General features: G+C 44.0%; 1 pseudogene; it reads right to left on the bottom strand.

The window, feature by feature from the left end:
- The window catches only part of LOC123114652 (DNA topoisomerase 2-like), a 46,601-nt pseudogene extending 28,547 nt beyond the window's left edge, over positions 1-18,054 (bottom strand).
- Between the last annotated feature and the right edge of the window lie 733 nt (positions 18,055-18,787).

The following is an 18,787-nucleotide window of genomic DNA, read 5'->3' as shown; positions in this document are numbered from 1 at the left end:
TATGTGTTTTGCTTGGAGTGTCTTGTGTTATTTGAGTCTTTGATTGTTAGTCTACCACAATCATCCTTGATGTACACACCTTTTGAGAGAGCCATACATGAATTCAGAATTGTTAGAATACTCTATGTGCTTCACTTATACCTTTTGAGCTTGATAGTTTTTGCTCATAGTGCTTCACTTATATCCTTTTGAGCATGATAATTTTTGCTCTAGTGCTTCACTTAGATCTTTTAGAGCACGGTGGTGGATTTTTTTTAAAGAAACTTGATCTCTCATGCTTCACTTAGATTATTTGGAGAGTCATTAATAGCATGGTAATTTGCTTAATGTTAATATACTTGGTATTCAAGATATGTGAAACTTTCTTTTGAGTGCGTTGAATACTAAGATAAGTTTGATGCTTGATAATTGTTTTGAGATATGAAGATGGTGATATTAGAGTAATGCTAGTTGAGTAGTTGTTAATTCAAAGAATACTTGTGTTGAAGTTTGTGATTCCCGTAGCATGCACGTATGGTGAACCGTTATGTGATGAGCTCGGAGCATGATTTATTTATTGATTGTCTTCCTTATGAGTGGCCATCGGGGACGAGCGATGGTCTTTTCCTACCAATCTATCCCCCTAGGAGCATGCGCGTAATACTTTGCTTTGATAACTTCTAGATTTTTGCAATAAGTATATGAGTTCTTTATGACTAATGTTGAGTCCATGGATTATACGCACTTTTTCCCATCCTTCCACCATTGCTAGCCTCTCTAATACCGCGCACCTTTCGCCGGTATCATACACCCACCATAAACCTTCCTCAAAACAGCCACCATGCCTACATATTATGGCATTTCCATAGCCATTCCGAGATATATTGCCATGCAACTTTCCACCATTCCGTTTATTATGACACGCTCCATCATTGTCATATTGCTTAGCATGATCATGTAGTTGACATCGTATTTGTGGCAAAGCCACCTTTCATAATTCTTTCATACATGTCACTCATGAATCATTGCATATCCCGGTACACTGCCGGAGGCATTCGTATAGAGTCATATTATGTTCTAAGTATCGAGTTGTAATTGTTGAGTTGTAAGAAAAATAAAAGTGTGATGATCATCATTATTAGAGCATTGTCCCAAATGAGGAAAGGATGATGGAGGCTATGATTCCCCCACAAGTCGGGATGAGACTCCGGACAAAAAAATAGAGAAAAAGAGGCCATAAAAAAAGAGAAAAGGCCCAAATAAATAAATAAAAAATGAGAGAAAAAGAGAGAAGGGACAATGCTACTATCCTTTTACCACACTTGTGCTTCAAAGTAGCACCATGATCTTCATGATAGAGAGTCTCCTATGTTGTCACATTCATATACTAGTGGGAATTTTTCATTACAGAACTTCGCTTGTATATTCCAATGATGGGCTTCCTCAAAACGCCCTAGGTCTTGGTGAGCAAGCGAGTTGGATGCACACCCACTTAGTTTCTTTTGTTGAGCTTTCATATACTTATAGCTCTAGTGCATCCGTTGCATGGAAATCCCTACTCACTCACATTGATATCTATTGATGGGCATCTCCATAGCCCGTTGATACGCCTAGTTGATGTGAGACTATCTTCCCTCTTTTTGTCTTCTCCACGACCACCACTCTATTCCACATATAGTGCTATATCCATGGCTCACGCTCATGTATTGCGTGAAGATTGAAAAAGTTTTGAAAATGTTAAAGTATGAAACAATTGCTTGGCTAGTCATCGGGGTTGTGCATGATTTAAATACTTTGTGTGGGGAAGATGGAGCATAACCAGACTATATGATTTTCTAGGGATAACTTTCTTTGGCCATGTTATTTTGAGAAGACATAATTACTTTGATTAGTATGCTTGAAGTATTATTATTTTTATGTCAATATGAACTTTTGTCTTGAATCTTTCAGATCTGAATATTCATACCATGATTAAGAAGATTAACATTGAAATTATGCCAAAATATCACTCCGCATCAAAATTTCTTTTTTTATCATTTACCTACTCGAGGATGAGCAGGAATTAAGCTTGGGGATGCCTGATACGTCTCCAACGTATCTATAATTTTTGATTGCTCCATGCTACTTTATCTACTGTTTTGGACTATAATGGGCTTTATTTTCCACTTTTATATTATTTTTGGGACTAACCTATTAACCGGAGGCCCAGCCCAGAATTGCTGTTTTTTGCCTTTTTCAGTATTTCGAAGAAACAGAATATCAAACGGAGTCCAAAAGGAATGAAACTTTCGGGAACATGAGTTACTCATCAGATAAGATCCAGGAGACTTGGACCCTCTGTCAAGAAAGCCACGAGGCGGTCACGAGGGTGGAGGGCACGCCCCTCCCCCCTGGGCGCGCCCCCCTGCCATGTGGGCCCCTCGGAGCTCCATCGACGTACTCCTTCCTCCTATATATACCTACGTACCCCCATTAGACCAGGGACGGAGCCAAAAACCTAATTCCACTGCCGCAACCTTCTGTATCCACGAGATCCCATCTTGGGGCCTGTTCCGGAGCTTCGCCGGAGGGGGCATCCACCACGGAGGGCTTCTACATCAACACCATAGCCTCTCTGATGAAGTGTGAATAGTTTACTTCAGACCTTCGGGTCCATAGCTAGTAGCTAGATGGCTTCTTCTCTCTTTTTGGATCTCAATACAATGTTCTCCCCCTCTCTCGTGGAGATCTATTCGATGTAACCTTCTTTTTGCGGTGTGTTTGTTGAGACCGATGAATTGTGGGTTTATGATCCAACTTATCTATGGAAAATATTTGATTCTTCTCTGAATTCTTTTATGTATGATTGAGTTATCTTTGCAAGTCTCTTCGAATTATCCGTTTGGTTTGGCCAACTAGATTGGTAGTTCTTGCAATGGGAGAAGTGCATAGCTTTGGGTTCAATCTTGCGGTGTCCTTACTCAGTGACAGAAAGAGTTGCAAGGCACGTATTGTATTGTTACCATCGAGGATAACAAGATGGGGTATTTATCATATTGCATGAATTTATTCCTCTACATCATGTCATCTTGCTTAAGGTGTTACTTTGTTTTTAACTTAATACTCTAGATGCATGCTGGATAGCGGTCGATGAGTGGAGTAATAGTAGTAGATGCAGAATCGTTTCGATCTACTTGTCACGGACGTGATGCCTATATACATGATCATACCTAGATAACCTCATAACTATGCTCAATTCTATCAATTGCTCAACAGTAATTTGTTCACCCACCGTAGAATACTTATGCTCTTGAGAGAAGCCACTAGTGAAACCTATGGCCCCCGGGTCTATCCTCATCATATCAATCTTCATTACTTTATTTTACTTGTTTTGCCTTTACCTTTTTACTTTGAATCTTTATATCAAAAATACCAAAAATATTATCTCTATCAGATCTCACTCTCGTAAGTGACCGTGAAGGGATTGACAACCCCTAAGCGTTGGTTGCGAGTTGCTATTGTTTTGTGCAGGTACGAGGGACTTGCGTGTGACCTCCTACTGGATTGATACCTTGGTTCTCAAAAACTGAGGGAAATACTTACGCTACTGTGCTGCATCACCCCCTCCTCTTCGGGGAAAACCAATGCAAGCTCGAGACGTAGTAGCTGGCAAGGTTGACAGAAGTATGTATTGGACATACATTATATTAAATGTGTACTTTACTAGTACTCCTAGTAGCAGCAGGGTATTAGATACCGGTCCGGTTGCTAAGTGTTAGTAACTCGAAATAAAAGGCTACAGAATAAACGGAGACTAGCCAAAGGTGAGACGACAATATGTGTTGGAAGAGTTTCCAAGGTTGATGTGATCGAACATCACACGCTCCGTCTACCATCAGGATGGGTGTTAAACCTAAATAATTGTTATTTGGTGTTTGCGTTGAGCATAGACATGATTGGATTATGTTTATCACAATACGGTTATTCATTTAAGGAGAATAATGGTTACTCTGTATATTTGAATAATACCTTCAATGGTCTTGCACCTAAAGTGAATGGTTTATTAAATCCCGATTGTAGTGATACACGTGTTCATGCCAAAAGATATAAGATAATAATGATAGTACCACATACTTGTGGCACTGCAATTTGAGTCACATTGGTATAAAATGCATGAAGAAGCTCCATGTTGATGGATCTTTGGACTCACTCATTTTTGAAAAGTTTGAGACATGCGAACCATGTCTATTGGTGTATACGCATGAAGAAACTCCATGCAGATGGATCGTTCGGACTCACTTGATTTTGAATCACTTGAGACATGCAAATCATACCACATGGGCAAGATGACTGAAAGGCCTCGTTTTCAATGAGATGGAACAAGAAAGCAACTTGTTGGAAGTAATACATTTTGATGTGTGCAGTCCAATGAGTGCTGAGGCACACAGTTGATATCGTTATGTTCTTGCTTCACAGATGATTTGAGTAGATGCTAAGTATATTTACTTGATGAAACACAAGTCTGAATTATTGAAAGGTTCAACTAATTTCAGAGTGAAGAGGATAAGATGTCTATGATATGATCATAGAGATGAATATCTAAGTTACAAGTTTGGCACAAAATTAAGACATTGTGGAAATTGTTTCACAACCAATACCGCCTGGGACACCATAGTGTGATGGTGTGTCCGAACATCATAACTGCACCCTATTGGATATGGTGCATCCCATGATGTCTCTTATCGAATTACCACTATCGTTTATGGGTTAGGCATTAGAGACAACCACATTCACTTTAAATAGGGCACCACATAATTCCGTTGAGATGACACCGTATGAACTATGGTTTAGAGAAACCTAAGTTGTCGTTTCTTAAAAGTTTGGGGCTGTGACGCTTATGTGAAAAGTTTTAGCCTGATAAGCTCGAACCCAAAGCGGATAAATGCATCTTCATAGGACACCCAAAACAGTTGGGTATACCTCCTGTCTCAGTTCCGGAAGCAAAAGGGATTGTTTCTAGAATCGGGTCCTTTCTCGAGAAAAAGTTTCTCTCGAAAGAATTGAGTGGGAGGATGGTGGAGACTTGATGGGGTTATTGAACCATCACTTAAACTAGTGTGTAGCAGGGCACAGGAAGTTGTTCTTATGGCGCCTACACCAATTGAAGTGGAAGCTAATGATAGTGATCATGAAACTTTAGATCAAGTCACTACCAAACCTCGTAGGTCGGCAAGGATGCGTACTACTTCAGAGTGGTACTTAATCCTGTCTTGGAGGTCATGTTGCTAGTCAACAATGAACCTACGAGCTATGGAGAAGCGATGGTGGGCCCGGATTCCGACGAATGGCTCGAGGCCATAAAATCTGAGAGGATCCATGTGTAAAAACAAAGTATAGACTTTGGAAGAACTACCTGATGGTCGTAAGGCTGTTGGGTACAGATGGATTCTAAAAGGGAAGACAGACAATGATGGTATGTGTCACCATTAAGAAAGCTCGACTTGTCGCTAATTGTTTTCCGACAAGTTCAAGGAGTTGACTACGATGAGACTTTCTCACTCGTAGCGATGCTAAGAGTCTGTTGGAATTGTATTAGCAGTTACTGCATTATTTATGAAATCTTGCAGATAGGATGTCAAAACATTGTTTCCTCGACGATTTTCTTGAGGAAAGTTTGTATGAGATACAACCAGAAGGTTTTGTCAATCCTGAAAGATGGTAACAAGTATGCAAAGCTCCAGCAACCCTTCTAAGGACCGGAGTAAGCATCTCGGAGTTGGAATGTATGCTTTGATGAGATGATCAAAGATTTTGGGTTTGTACAAAGTTTATGAGAAACTTGTATTTCCAAAGAAGTGAGTGGGAGCACTATAGAATTTCTGATGAGTATATGTTGTTGACTATTGTTGATCAGAAATGATGTAGAGTTTCTGGAAAGCATATAGGGTTATTTGAAAAGTGTTTTTCAATAGAAAACCTGGATTGAGCTGCTAGAACATTGAGCATCAAGATCTATAAGGATAGATCAAAAACGCTTAATGGTACTTTCAAATGAGCACATACCTTGACATGATCTTGAAGGTGTTCAAGATGGATCAGTCAAAGAAGGAGTTCTTGCCTGAGTTGTAAGGTATGAAGTTAAGACTTAAAGCTCGACCACGGCAGAAGAAAGAGAAAGGACGAATGTCGTCCCCTATGCCTTAGCCATAGGCTCTATACAGTATGTCATGCTTTGTACCGCACCTGATATGTGCCTTGCCACGTGTCTGGCAAGGGGGTACAAGAGTGATCCAGGAATGGATCATTGGACAGCGGTCAAAATTGTCCTTGGAGTAATAAGGACATGTTTCTCGATTATGAAGGTGATAAAGAGTTCGGCGTAAAGGGTTACGTCGATGCAAGCTTTAACACCTATCTGAATGACTCTGAGTAGCAAACCGGATATGTATAGTGGAGCAACCATTTGGAATAGCTCCAAGTGGAGCGTGGAAGCAGCATTTACAATATGACCTAGAGATTTGCGAAGTACATACGGATCTGACTGTTGCAGACCCGTTGACTAAAACCTCTCTCACAAGCAAAACATGATCAAACCCCAGAACTCATTGAGTCTTAACCACATGATGATGTGAACTAGTTTACTGACACTAGTAAACTCTTTGGATGTTGGTCACATGGCGATGTGACCTGTGAGTGTTAATCACATGGCGATGTGAACTAGATTATTGACTCTAGTGCAAGTGGGAGACTGTTGGAAATATGCTCTAGAGGCAATAATAAATTAGTTATTTTTATTATTTCCTTGTTCATGATAATCGTTTATTATCCATGCTATAATTGTATTGATAGGAAACTCAGATACATGTGTGGGTACATAGACAACACCATGTCCCTAGTAAGCCTCTAGTTGACTAGCTCGTTGATCAATAGATGGTAACGGTTTCCTGACCATGGACATTGGATGTCGTTGATAACGGGATCACATCATTAGGAGAATGATGTGATGGACAAGACCCAATCCTAAGCCTAGCACAAAGATCATGTAGTTCGTATGCTAAAGCTTTTCCAATGTCAAGTATCATTTCCTTAGACCATTAGATTGTGCAACTCCCGGATACCGTAGGAATGCTTTGGGTGTACCAAACGTCACAACGTAACTGGGTGGCTATAAAGGTGCACTACGGGTATCTCCGAAAGTGTCTGTTGGGTTGGCACAAATCAAGACTGGGATTTGTCACTCCGTGTGACGGAGAGGTATCTCTAGGCCCACTCGGTAGGACATCATCATAATGTGCACAATGTTACCAAGGAGTTGATCATGGGATGATGTGTTACGGAACGAGTAAAGAGACTTGCCGGTAATGAGATTAAACAAGGTATCGGGATACCGACGATCGAATCTCGGGCAAGTACTATACCGGTAGACAAAGGGAACTGAATACGGGATGGATTGAATCCTCAACATCGTGGTTCATCCGATGAGATCATCGTGGAACATGTGGGAGCCAACATGGGTATCCAGATCCCGCTGTTGGTTATTGGCCGGAGAGTTGTCTCAGTCATGTCTGCATGGTTCCCGAACCCGTAGGGTCTACACACTTAAGGTTCAGTGACGCTAGGGTTGTAGAGATATTAGTATGCGGTAACCTGAAAGTTGTTCAGAGTCCCGGATGACATCCCGGATGTCACGAGGAGTTCCAGAGTGGTCCGGAGATAAAGATTTATATATAGGAAGTCCAGTTTGGCCACTGGGAAAGTTTCGGGGGTCATCGGTATTGTACCCGGACCACCGGAAGGGTCCCGGGGGTCCACCGGGTGGGGCCACCTATCTCGAAGGGCCCCATGGGCTGAAGGGGCATGGGAACCAGCCCCTGGGGGGCTGGTGCGCCCCCCTTGGGCCTCCCATGCGCCTAGGGTTAGAAACCCTAAGGGGTGGGGGCGCCTCCACTTGGCTTGGAGGCCAAGCCACCCCTAGGGCAGCCGCCCTCCTCCCTAGATAGGATCTACAAGGGGCCGGCGCCCCACTTAGGGCCCTATATATAGTGGAGGGGAGGGAGGGCAGCCGCACCTGAGTCCCTGGCGCCTCACTCCCTCCCGTGACACCTCTTCCTCCCCGCTTGCGCTTGGCGAAGCCCTGCCGGGATCCCGCTACTTCCACCACCACGCCGTCGTGCTGCTGGATCTCCATCAACCTCTCCTTCCCTTGCTGGATCAAGAAGGAGGAGATGTCTCTCCCAACCGTATGTGTGTTGAACGCGGAGGTGCCGTCCGTTCGGCGCTAGGATCATCGGTGATTTGGATCACGACGAGTACGACTCCATCAACCCCGTTCACTTGAACGCTTCTGCTTAGCGATCTACAAGGGTATGTAGATGCACTCCCCTTCCCCTCGTTGCTAGATTACTCCATAGAGTGATCTTGGTGATGCGTAGAAAATTTTAAATTTCTGCTACGTTCCCCATCAAATTTACTTGTTAGCAATAAACTTGTTATGAAGCATATCGGTCAACACATTACACCATTCAGAAAGACCGATAGCGAAAAATTATTGCAGCCAAGGCTTTCCCCATTGCTTTGTCTAAAATTCATATCTAATTGGGTAGCTTTGCTTATTTCTTACTTGGCTTACACTTGGTCTCAATTGAGACATGTATGTTCTAACTATTTTCGTTTCAGAAATTTAAAGCCAAGGTTAAAATCTTCTGAGCAAACCGATGCAAGTATAGTTTCTTATCCAATGACATCGGTAAGAGAATGCAAAATAAAATTCATAGCCGAATGGGGAGATACAAAATCTGAATCATTCGTTTGCTTAATTCCAAAGTCGCTCTCACAGAAAGATTGGCTAGAAAATAAAAAGTTTGCCTTCAATTCAAGCATGTGTGATCAAATATTTGATTTGTTGCTGAAAAATAATTACATAAGAATTTTTTATCACCATGTCAAGCCATCAATTCAAGGACAAATGTATTGTAGGTTGCATCATTCGTTCAAACATAATTTTGAGGATTGCAATATGTTTCGTCAAATAGTTAAATCGGACATTGATAAAGGATGGTTGAAATTTGTTGAGACACCAAGAGATGACCAGTCTATTCCGATTGGTCCCGATGGCAGAAAGTTTTTGCATCGGCTGCTCCAAGCCGATCCATTTAAAGAGAAGGTAAAAACTGCAGGTGATGGGATCAAGCTTTCAAGTAAAGAAGTTGTTGAAGAGCATAATGAACATAATCTTGAGGGCGAAAATTCCATCAAAGCTACAATGGAGACGCCAAGGACTGGGGGGCAGCAAGCAAATCCAATGATCGATGAAAGCAAACCAAAACAAAATAAAGGCCAAAGTAAGCGCAAGTGTAAGAGATCGAAAATCACCTTCGCTGAACTATTGGATAAATATCAAAAGAAGAGTGAAGAGAAGAATGCTTATCAGCCAAATCATGCAAAGAAACCAAGATCACCCCTAAGGCGCAAATATGAGGATGGGTATTGGCAAAGTGATAATTTTAATGCAAAATATTCATATCCTTATTTTGGGCCGCCAATGCCAATGCCGTGGATGCCTCCCTATGCTCATGTTGATTCATATTCATCATGGGACAGGTATGATACAAGGGCACATTCTCCATCATATTTTAGACCATCTCACCAATATTATGCAGCTCCGAGAAGATCAACATTTGAACAGTCGCATATTAAAGACCGTTTCAATCATAAGGAATCGGTCCAGAGCTCAAGGAAGAAGAAAGAGGTGGTAAAGCAAGTTTACCGCGTGAAAAGAGATGGTCGTAAGTGTGCTACTTTAGATTTGATCTCAAATAACAAAGAGCCAATTAAAGTGTTGGCATTGGCTACAAAAGGCAAAGAAGTGAAACAATCAATTGATAAAAATCAGAGTGCCAAGTCTGAAGAAAAGAAGTTGAGGGTGCGCAAGGCCCAAAAAGAGTTGCCATTGGTTGAAACAAAATCACAGTCGAGCTGCTCACTCGGCTTATCATATTGGCAAAAGAAGGAATTACAAAATCTTAGTGCACAAGAGCTGAGAAAGAAGAACATGGCATGGGTTCCCAAGAAGATCAATCAAAACAAAAATGATGTGCATGTTTCTATTGCAACAAGTACAATAAAAGTGAAGAAGGAAAATAATGAAAGTAACAAACAATTAAGCCAAAGGTGCGCATCACAACATCAAAATCTTTGGTTAGCACATCATCCATTTTCTTCAACCATGTCGTTGATGCCTTTGCCATGGAATTCATCCCTAGGTATGATCAATTACCCTCCATGGATTCATTTTGGTCCATGGATGCAACCTAATTTTCTATATCATGAGGGGGTATTACCAAATCACTATACATTTGGTTAGTTTCATTTTTGTTGCTAATACAAAGGGCCCAAAATATTTTATTCTATTTTATTTGTTTATTTCGGCTATACATGCTTTAGTGATGAATTCTACATGGACCTCATGGTAATGGCCGATACTTAACTATCGTCCTAAGAAACTATCTGATCATGGCCGGTGTGGAGTTCTAACATCGTCCTTAGTTCAATTTGAGACCGAGACAAGGTACATGTTAAGTGATATTAGCCTTGTCTCTCTAGTACTATGAAGATTATATTATGATGGTTCAATTCGTAGCAATGGCCAAAGTGTCAATGTTGTTCATATATCTCCATATGGCGTTATTTTGTGAAGCCTCATGCCACTTAAAATATTTTTGCACAATAATCAAAGCCGAATATGAAATTTTATTTGGTTTGGAGCTTCTGGTTGCTATAGGTGCTATACAGATTGAGACTTTTGGTGATTTGTTATGAGTAGTGCAACAAATATCCAAGGTTTATCAATGTTTTGACGAATCACTTATAGTTTATCTTTTGGTATGACTAGATGCAAGATTTACCTTGGGTTGCTTTAAAATTGTTCATATATCTAGACATGACAATTTGAAAGAGTTGGCACAGCAAGCATCCGGCTACTATGTTAATCATGATATATTGCATTTCTCTCAATAGCCGATGCTTCGTCTTGTCAACATAGGTAAGGCTGAACCGAAGTCCACAGCTTCGGCCACTAATGAAATTTTTATGCAGGCGGAAGTAAGGATTGGAGAAAGTTTATTGTTGATTATGTACAAAATCCTAGCAAAAGGGTGAACAATATGGTTTGAAGGATGACATTGAGATATATGTTTATGGAACTTTATCATCGGATTGTTAATGAAGTTGAGAAGGTTTCGCCCAAGTTTGCATCAAGCATTCAAAAATGATAATGGCCGATATATAATTATCTCCCTAAGCATATAAGTGGCCGATGGAGTGTTGACATCGTCCTTAGAACCAACACAGTACAAATTATTTTTCCGCATGCTAGCTTTGTCGAAAAACAGGGGGGCATGTGTTGACGCTCAAAAGTGGCACGATTATAAAGAGTAGCTTGAAGCTATGTCAATATTAATTCAAACATATTATTGAAAGTCACCATAAGATGGCTCTCTTCGAGAAGATCAAGATGGATATGAAAATGGCCTAAAATAGAGCTCGGATGCAAAAGTTATGACAAGCTCAGAGATGCTCATGTTGACACCAGATTAAAGAATGGCCTGAAACCCAATTAAGATGACCGCAAATGGAAAATGTTTCAACATGAAAGTTGTGAACTCGTCGACGCGGTTGATTTTGATATAAGAAACGTCTTAATCGGAGTTCCTATGCAAACGTTACAGCCGAAAACGCGTGGCTGCATCAGGGTGGCCGGACACTCCTAGAATGACCATCCGGGTTTTGGATTTCTCCGAGGATGGCCGGACACTCCGAGGATGTTTGTCCGGGTTTTGGATTTGTCTGCCGCAGACTTCGGAAAACAGCCGAAAACTCCCTCAAGATGGCCTCTGATCAAAAAACGTTCAACATGAAAGTTGTTCGTCTCGTTGAAGCCGTCAAGATTGCTTTTGGCTTGTTTTCATCCGTGGTCGTTTACTACCTCAAACGTGGCCCGCAAGGTCCAGCCAGTTTAAACCGAACAGTTTTGGAAAGTTCGGACAAAACCAATCCGAATTTGACTATGGTTTTGGACGTGAATCCAAGCCTTTCCTTGGACAAGAAGTCCAGACGCCTCTTCTATACCTAAGGGTTGACGGCCGATTAAACAACACACAATCGATCAAATCATATACCACTTTTTATCTTTTATCTTTTCTCCTTAACCCTATTTCTTCTTCTCCTCGTTCTTCGTCTGTTCTTCTTGTTGTAGGGCGGCGAACCTCGGGGCCCTAGGGGCGATCAGGTCGACCTAGGGCAACCCATAGTCGCCGCGCGCCCAGACGGGGTCCCTCCCAGGCGTGTGGGGTTTCGGGTCCTCAAAAGCACCCGCCGGATTGCCTGCGTACCACGCTTCCGGCTGGGTCTCCTTCAACGTGAGTGGCGGTGCATCACCCTCGGCGTTGGAGGTACACGGTGACGTGTTCGTGTGCGAACAGATGATAGTCTTTTTTGGCTTCTCGGCAGCAGTCTTTCTTCCTCTGGCTTTCTTCTCAGCTTGCACTTCTTCCACGACAAACTTGTTCTCACCAGACAACTCAGTTAAGGGTGCGAGAGCCTTCTTTGTCATGCCTCTTTTGCTTGGTTCGTTCCTCCTTTTCTTTCCTCTCTGTTATTTTGTAGTCTCAGTTTCCATGGCTGCACAAACATGGAGTACAACATTGATGTGCACAAAAGCAACATTGTAAAAGGCCTGCTTCAACTTTTGTAAGAGATAGATATATGTCATGTGCACAAACACAAGATTGTACATGAGAATTACCACTACGTTCTGGAGGGGAGTCATTAAGAAAATAAGGAGCCAGACGATCTTTTAGGTTGGGCGCTTCGTCGTCATCATGTCTCAACGGTGCACTTGCCTATGAAATTGTTAAACTAACTTGTAATTAAAAAAACTAACACGCACAGTAAGAAGGCTTGCTCGAGGAACCAACCTTCTTGGCTGGTTTCTTCTTTTGTGCTGCAGGTTTGGTTTCAAAATCTTCATCGCGGCTACCAGCCAAATTTGCCTCGAAAAGTAAGGTTGTTTTATCAGTAAATGAACAACATATACTACCTAGTCCTCTGTACCTTATAAATGTTACTCTGTACCTTCTGAGATTTGGATGCAGTCTTCTTAGGCCGTCTCTTGGGAGCTGCTTTAGACAACTCCTCAGCAGCTTTCAAGTAATTTTCCCACCTACGTCTTGTTTCCTCCTGTTCAGCTTCAAATTTTGCATCGAGAACCTGTATTAAAAATCAATGAGTGAGAAGAGGTGAAACACATAACATTGACGAAAACATTAGAGGGAAACACAACTTAATTACATCCATTTCTTTTTCAAGAGCGTCAAGGTCTCTCAACCAAAGAGTTTCTGGAGTTGTTTTGCCCAGACTTTCCAATTTGTCCTATAGTTTCTTCTGTTCTGCGAGGAGTTCCCGTACTTTCTCCAGAGTCAAGGTACGAATTTCCATTTCGAGAAGATACTCATAATCATTTACTCCTTCTACTTCTTTAGTCATAAATTTTTCATTTGGGAAAGGTTCATACCCCTTCTGCTTAAGCTCCAGGAGTAGCTCTGTCCTCTTCCTGTTGCTGACTACGATGTCCCCAGAATTAACAGCCAAAATAAACCTCGCTTTGTTCTTAGGCTTCGACAAGTCTTTCTCAATATTTTGCAACGTTACTGCCTGCACATGATAACTTAATAAACGTTACCAGTTTGCACTTGAACATCATCATCACAGAGGAAAGATGTACCTTTCTTCTCCCATAGAATTCGAGCCTCAGCTTGAAGAACTCTTTAAGTACTGAAAAGGTATTAGAATTTCAGATTCAAATCTACAAGAAGAGAAGGGACGGGGTCGTAGTTGCAATACAGATCCATGTTGAATATATATACTCACTGTCCTCTGGGGTGTCATACTTCTGAATTTTAGGCCCTGTTTGGTTCAGAAGTCCTAGGACTTTTTTTAGTCCCAACTTATAAGTCCCAAGTCCCTAAAAAGTCCCTACCTGTTTGGTTCCTGGGACTTATAAGTCCCTATAAGACCATATTACAACTATAAGTCCCTATAAGTCTCTCCTTGAGAGTCTTATCATAAGTCTCAAATGCCCACTTTAAGTCCCTCCTGTTTGGTTTAGATGAGACTTATAGGGACTTTTTTAAGTCCCTAAACTAATAAGTCCCTGGAAACAAACACCCTCTTACCATCCGAGTCAAAAAGCTGCATGTTTGTTGTTCCTATTGTGGTTGTCAGATTGAATTTCTTCTCAAGGCCATCTTGCTTAGCAATATTCATGTTTTGCTCACTCAAGATAACCATGAGCTCCACACTCGCATGATCACACTGTGATGCATAGTTCTGTAAATTGGTTGCAATTGGAGAAAGTCAATACATCTGAAACCCAACATAAAGGACTATGTGTATAATTAACTATACCTCTAAAAACGACGGTTCCTTGTCCTTGTCCTTGTTCTTGTCCCTTGCTGTTTTCTTAATAGGACCATCTCCCTCATCCCCAAGGTCCCTGGGGCGACTGACATCCGCCAGTTCCGCCCGATCACGATCATTAACGTGATCTTCCGGATCCTGGCCAAGGGGTACGCCAATAGGGTGACCCTGCTTGCAGATCGGATTACCCACCCTAACCAATCGGCCTTCATTAAGGGCCGATACATCCTGGATGGTGTCCTGGTGCTTCATGAGGTTCTTCATGAGGTCCGGACCAAGCGCCTGAAGGCGGTCTTTCTAAAGATCGATTTCCATAAGGCCTATGATATGGTTAGCTGGTCCTTCCTTAGGGAAGTCCTTCTTCGGAAGGGCTTTGACGACCGGTGGATCACAAGAGTCATGCAAATGGTCTCTTGCGGTTGCACGGCGGTCAATATCAACGGCAAGATCGGCCCCTTCTTCCCTACCCTATGTGGGGTGCGCCAAGGCGACCCCTTCTCTCCGTTCCTCTTCAATATGGTCATGGACGCTTTGGCCGCCATTCTGGATAAGGCAAAAGCCGCTGGCCACATCCGCGGGATTACCCCCCACCTTTCTGGGGGCTCGGGGATCTCCATCCTCCAATATGCTGACGACACGATCATCATGGTCGAAGGCTCGGAGTTGGACATCACCAACCTCAAGTTCCTCCTTCTCTGCTTCCAACAGATGTCGGGCCTCAAGATCAACTTCGATAAGAGTGACGTTATGGTGATGGGATACTCCCCCTCTGAGTCTGTGGCCATTGCCAACAGACTTAATTGCCGCCTGGGCTCCTTCCCCACTACCTATCTGGGGACGCCCATTAGTGACTCGCGTCTCTCTGTCGCTGACTTGCGACCCTCCGTGACCAAGCTCCAGTCCAGATGCGAGCCCTGGCAGGGGAGGTGGCTCTCTAAGGCGGCCCGGACTATCCTTATCAACTCATCCCTCTCCAGCCTCCTCTTGTTTCTTATGAGTTTCTACAGCCTCCATGAATCTCTTCATAAGGAGATCGCCAAAATTCAGTCCCGATTCTACTGGGCTGGCGAACAAGGCAAGCAGAAGTATCACATGGTCAGCTGGCCTGACATCTGCAAGCCCAGGGAGCAGGGTGGATTGGGCATCATGTGCTCCAAACGGATGAATATTGCCTTTCTCTCCCGGTGGCTATGGCGAATCGCGCAGGGTCAGGGTGGCCTCTGGCTGGACATTATCCGGACTAAGTACCTGCGTGGTCAACCTCTTGCCTTCTGCCAGAAATCGGGCGGATCTCAGTTTTGGCAGTCTCTCGTCCAGCTCCTTTCGGTGCTCCGCATTGGTACTTCTATCTCGGTGGGGTCTGGCCTCTCGACACTTTTCTGGTTTGATCGCTGGGCCGGAGACTCTCCCTTTGCGGCCCGCTTACCCGTCCTCTTCTCTATCTCTGTCGACCCTATGATTTCTGTTGATAGGGCCCTTCTTGACTTAGGGCGCCTTGCTTTCCGCCGGCCCTTTGGGCCGGCGGAATCCGCTGCCTGGCGTGAGTTGCTTGACTGCGTTGCTCTTCATGAGCCGTTGGTGGATGGAGACCAGGACATTGTGCGCTGGCACCTGGAGCCGTCTGGCCAGTTCTCCACCAAATCGCTATACTTGGCCATTGCCCCATCCTCCGCCCCCCTCCCCCTTTTGATGGTGTGGTCCGTCCGCGTCCCACTGAAGATTCGCATCTTCATGTGGCAGTGGATCCGTGGACGGGTCCCGTCCGGTGTGGAGGTCCGCAAGCGCAATGACCCGGGCACTGGTATCTGCCCCCTCTGCGATGTTCCTGAAGACTCCAATCACATCTTCTTCGCTTGCGTCTCCGCCCGGTTCCTCTGGAGCTGCTTTCGCGAGATTGTCGGTGGGAGTTGGTGCCACACCAATTTCCCGGACCTATTTGCTGAACTCCAAGTGTCCCCTACGTCCTCTCGCCACATTAGGTGGCTGGAGGTTGGGGTCCTTGCCTGGACGCTTTGGACCGTTCGCAATAAGCTTGTGATCCAGCATACTCCCCTTCGTCGCGCTACTGATGCTCTCTACAAATTTTCAGGTTTCTTGCAGCTTTGGCGGCCGCTTAGCCGCCCCCCGGATCGGGACGCCATCTCAGCCTTCATCGCAGATCTACGTTCGATGGCCGTCCGACTGTCGCTGCCGCCCCCGCCGCCGCCGCCGGAGCCTGACTAGATTCCCTGCGCTGGGCAGGCTTTGTTGTTTTTTCTTTTTCTTCTGGGCTTGTTGAGTTGTGCCCTCAGCAGAACCTCTATACTTTGTTGTGGTACTTGGGTGGTGTGTGTTTGTGGACCTGCTGTGGTTGTATGTGTTGTGGCGGTTTGCTTTATTTATAAAGCGGGGCGAAAGCCTTTTTTGGTAATTAATAGGAATAGGACACATGGAATCAAGAAATTTTCTGTAATCTTCAGTCCAGCAGCGGACGGGAAGCTCAGTAATTTGAAGTTTCGTGTCATCAACTTGCTCTATAACACCAGTGATGGTATACGTGACACCCGCTGCAATTGTACTTGTCTTCTTCAAAGAGCCCTGTCAGGTTATGATCGCAATTTTTTTATCAAAAGACAATGGTTGAATTAAGGGGACAAACCGTTGATTAATGTAACAGAACTATGATATGCTATAGTAAAAGCATTTCACGGACCTTGAACCCCTTGTACCAAGGGTCCATTGGTACGACGGTCTCTCCATTTAGTAACCTTTTCAGATTAGTGATGATGTCTCTTGGATTGTAGTTTGGGACGTAGCTGCACGATCCAGTGCCAATGCCACTCCCATTGACCAAAACCATGGGAATGGTTGGCATATACCTGTAGAAAACATGGCATATTTTAGGTACACAAAACCAACCCTTTCAAAATCATGCAGGATGAATGCTAATTCGAAGAGATAATATTACCAACTGGCTTCAACTGACTTTCCATCTTGGCTCAAATAGTTGAGAAGAACATCGTCGTCCTTGGGAAAAATTAAACGGGTGATAGGTGGCAGTCTGGTGAGCAAGCAATACATAGCTTCAAAAGACAGAGCGGCATCTTCTCCCCCGCTGTGTCTGGTACCGTACGGGCCGTCGGGCACCAGCAGACTAAGATTGTTGCTGCCAACAAAACTTTGAGCCGTGCTCACAATTGATCTTGCTAGACTCTGCTCGCCATGGTGGTATGCTGCGCGTTCTAACACATAAGGAATTAGCTGTGTCACCTGTAGTCAGTGAAGGCGAGGAATTCAGGATTGTGCCATGAAGAAATGATTCCAATAATGATAATGATAATTCAAGAACAGTTTGGGACACCTTTGTTGGTTTAACCAAATTCCTCTCGAAGCAGCAAAACAAAACCTTCCTCTGCCCAGATTTAAGGCCGTCGACCATTGATGGGGGTATTGACCGTTCAGGGTCTGCCTCTGCCATGTACTAAGTCGGAACCAGCGAGGATCGCTCCGGCTGCGGCTGCGGCTGCGGCTATCTCTGTCCTCGCGTTGGCCGCCTGGAGAGCCGGAGGCGGAGTGCTTGGCGGCTGGCTGTGAGCGCGGTGCTCGTGAGTGGAGTATTTCAGAATCGGGAACGGAGCGCGATGCTCGTTTCCATCCGAGGGCGTGCAGCCGCGTGATTTGCGGTGGGAGGCCACGCACCAATCGCGTGCCGTTAGGACGGATACGTATCAATCACGATTTCCTCGCCATGGTAACCGATCACGTTTCCTGTTGCTTCCATTATTCAGGGCATGTCCAATGCAGGGCGCGCTAAGTTCATGAAAACAAAATAAGTTTATTATGAATTTGAAAAAAAAATGTTCTGGCAATAGAAAATGGTCATGAATTTGAAAAGGTATTTGCAATTTCGAAAAAGTCCATGAATTTGAAAACAACCGTCGATTTGGAAAAAAGTTCACAAATTTGAAAAAAGTCCGCGCATTAGAAAAGTTCATGAATTTGGAAAAAATATTCGTGAACTTGAAAAAGTTCATGAAATTTGAAAAAAAGTTCATGTGCACCAGATTTGGAAAAACATCACAAAATTTGGAAAAATTCATGAATTTGAAAAACTTTCATCAATTTTAAAAAATCATGGATTTGGAGAAAAAGAAAAGGAAAATTTGGTGACCGAACCTCCTTCCCCCCGCGTGCCCCACGCGTCGCCCTCCCCGAGCGAGGCGACCGGGGCGGTTCCCCACCCCTCCCCCTCCCCGCGAGCCCCCCCCCCTTCCCCCTCGCCGCTGCCGCCGGCGGGCGCGGCCGGGCGTTGCCCGCGCGGCGCCCCGCAGTCCGGTGGTGGCGGCCCTCCTTCTTCCCCCGTCGCGGGATCCCG

The sequence above is a fragment of the Triticum aestivum genome, chromosome 5B, assembly GCF_018294505.1.
Source record: "Triticum aestivum cultivar Chinese Spring chromosome 5B, IWGSC CS RefSeq v2.1, whole genome shotgun sequence".
Lineage (NCBI taxonomy): Eukaryota > Viridiplantae > Streptophyta > Magnoliopsida > Poales > Poaceae > Triticum > Triticum aestivum.
The sequence above is the reverse complement of the archived record's forward strand: the minus strand, read 5'-3'. Positions and strand labels throughout refer to the sequence as shown.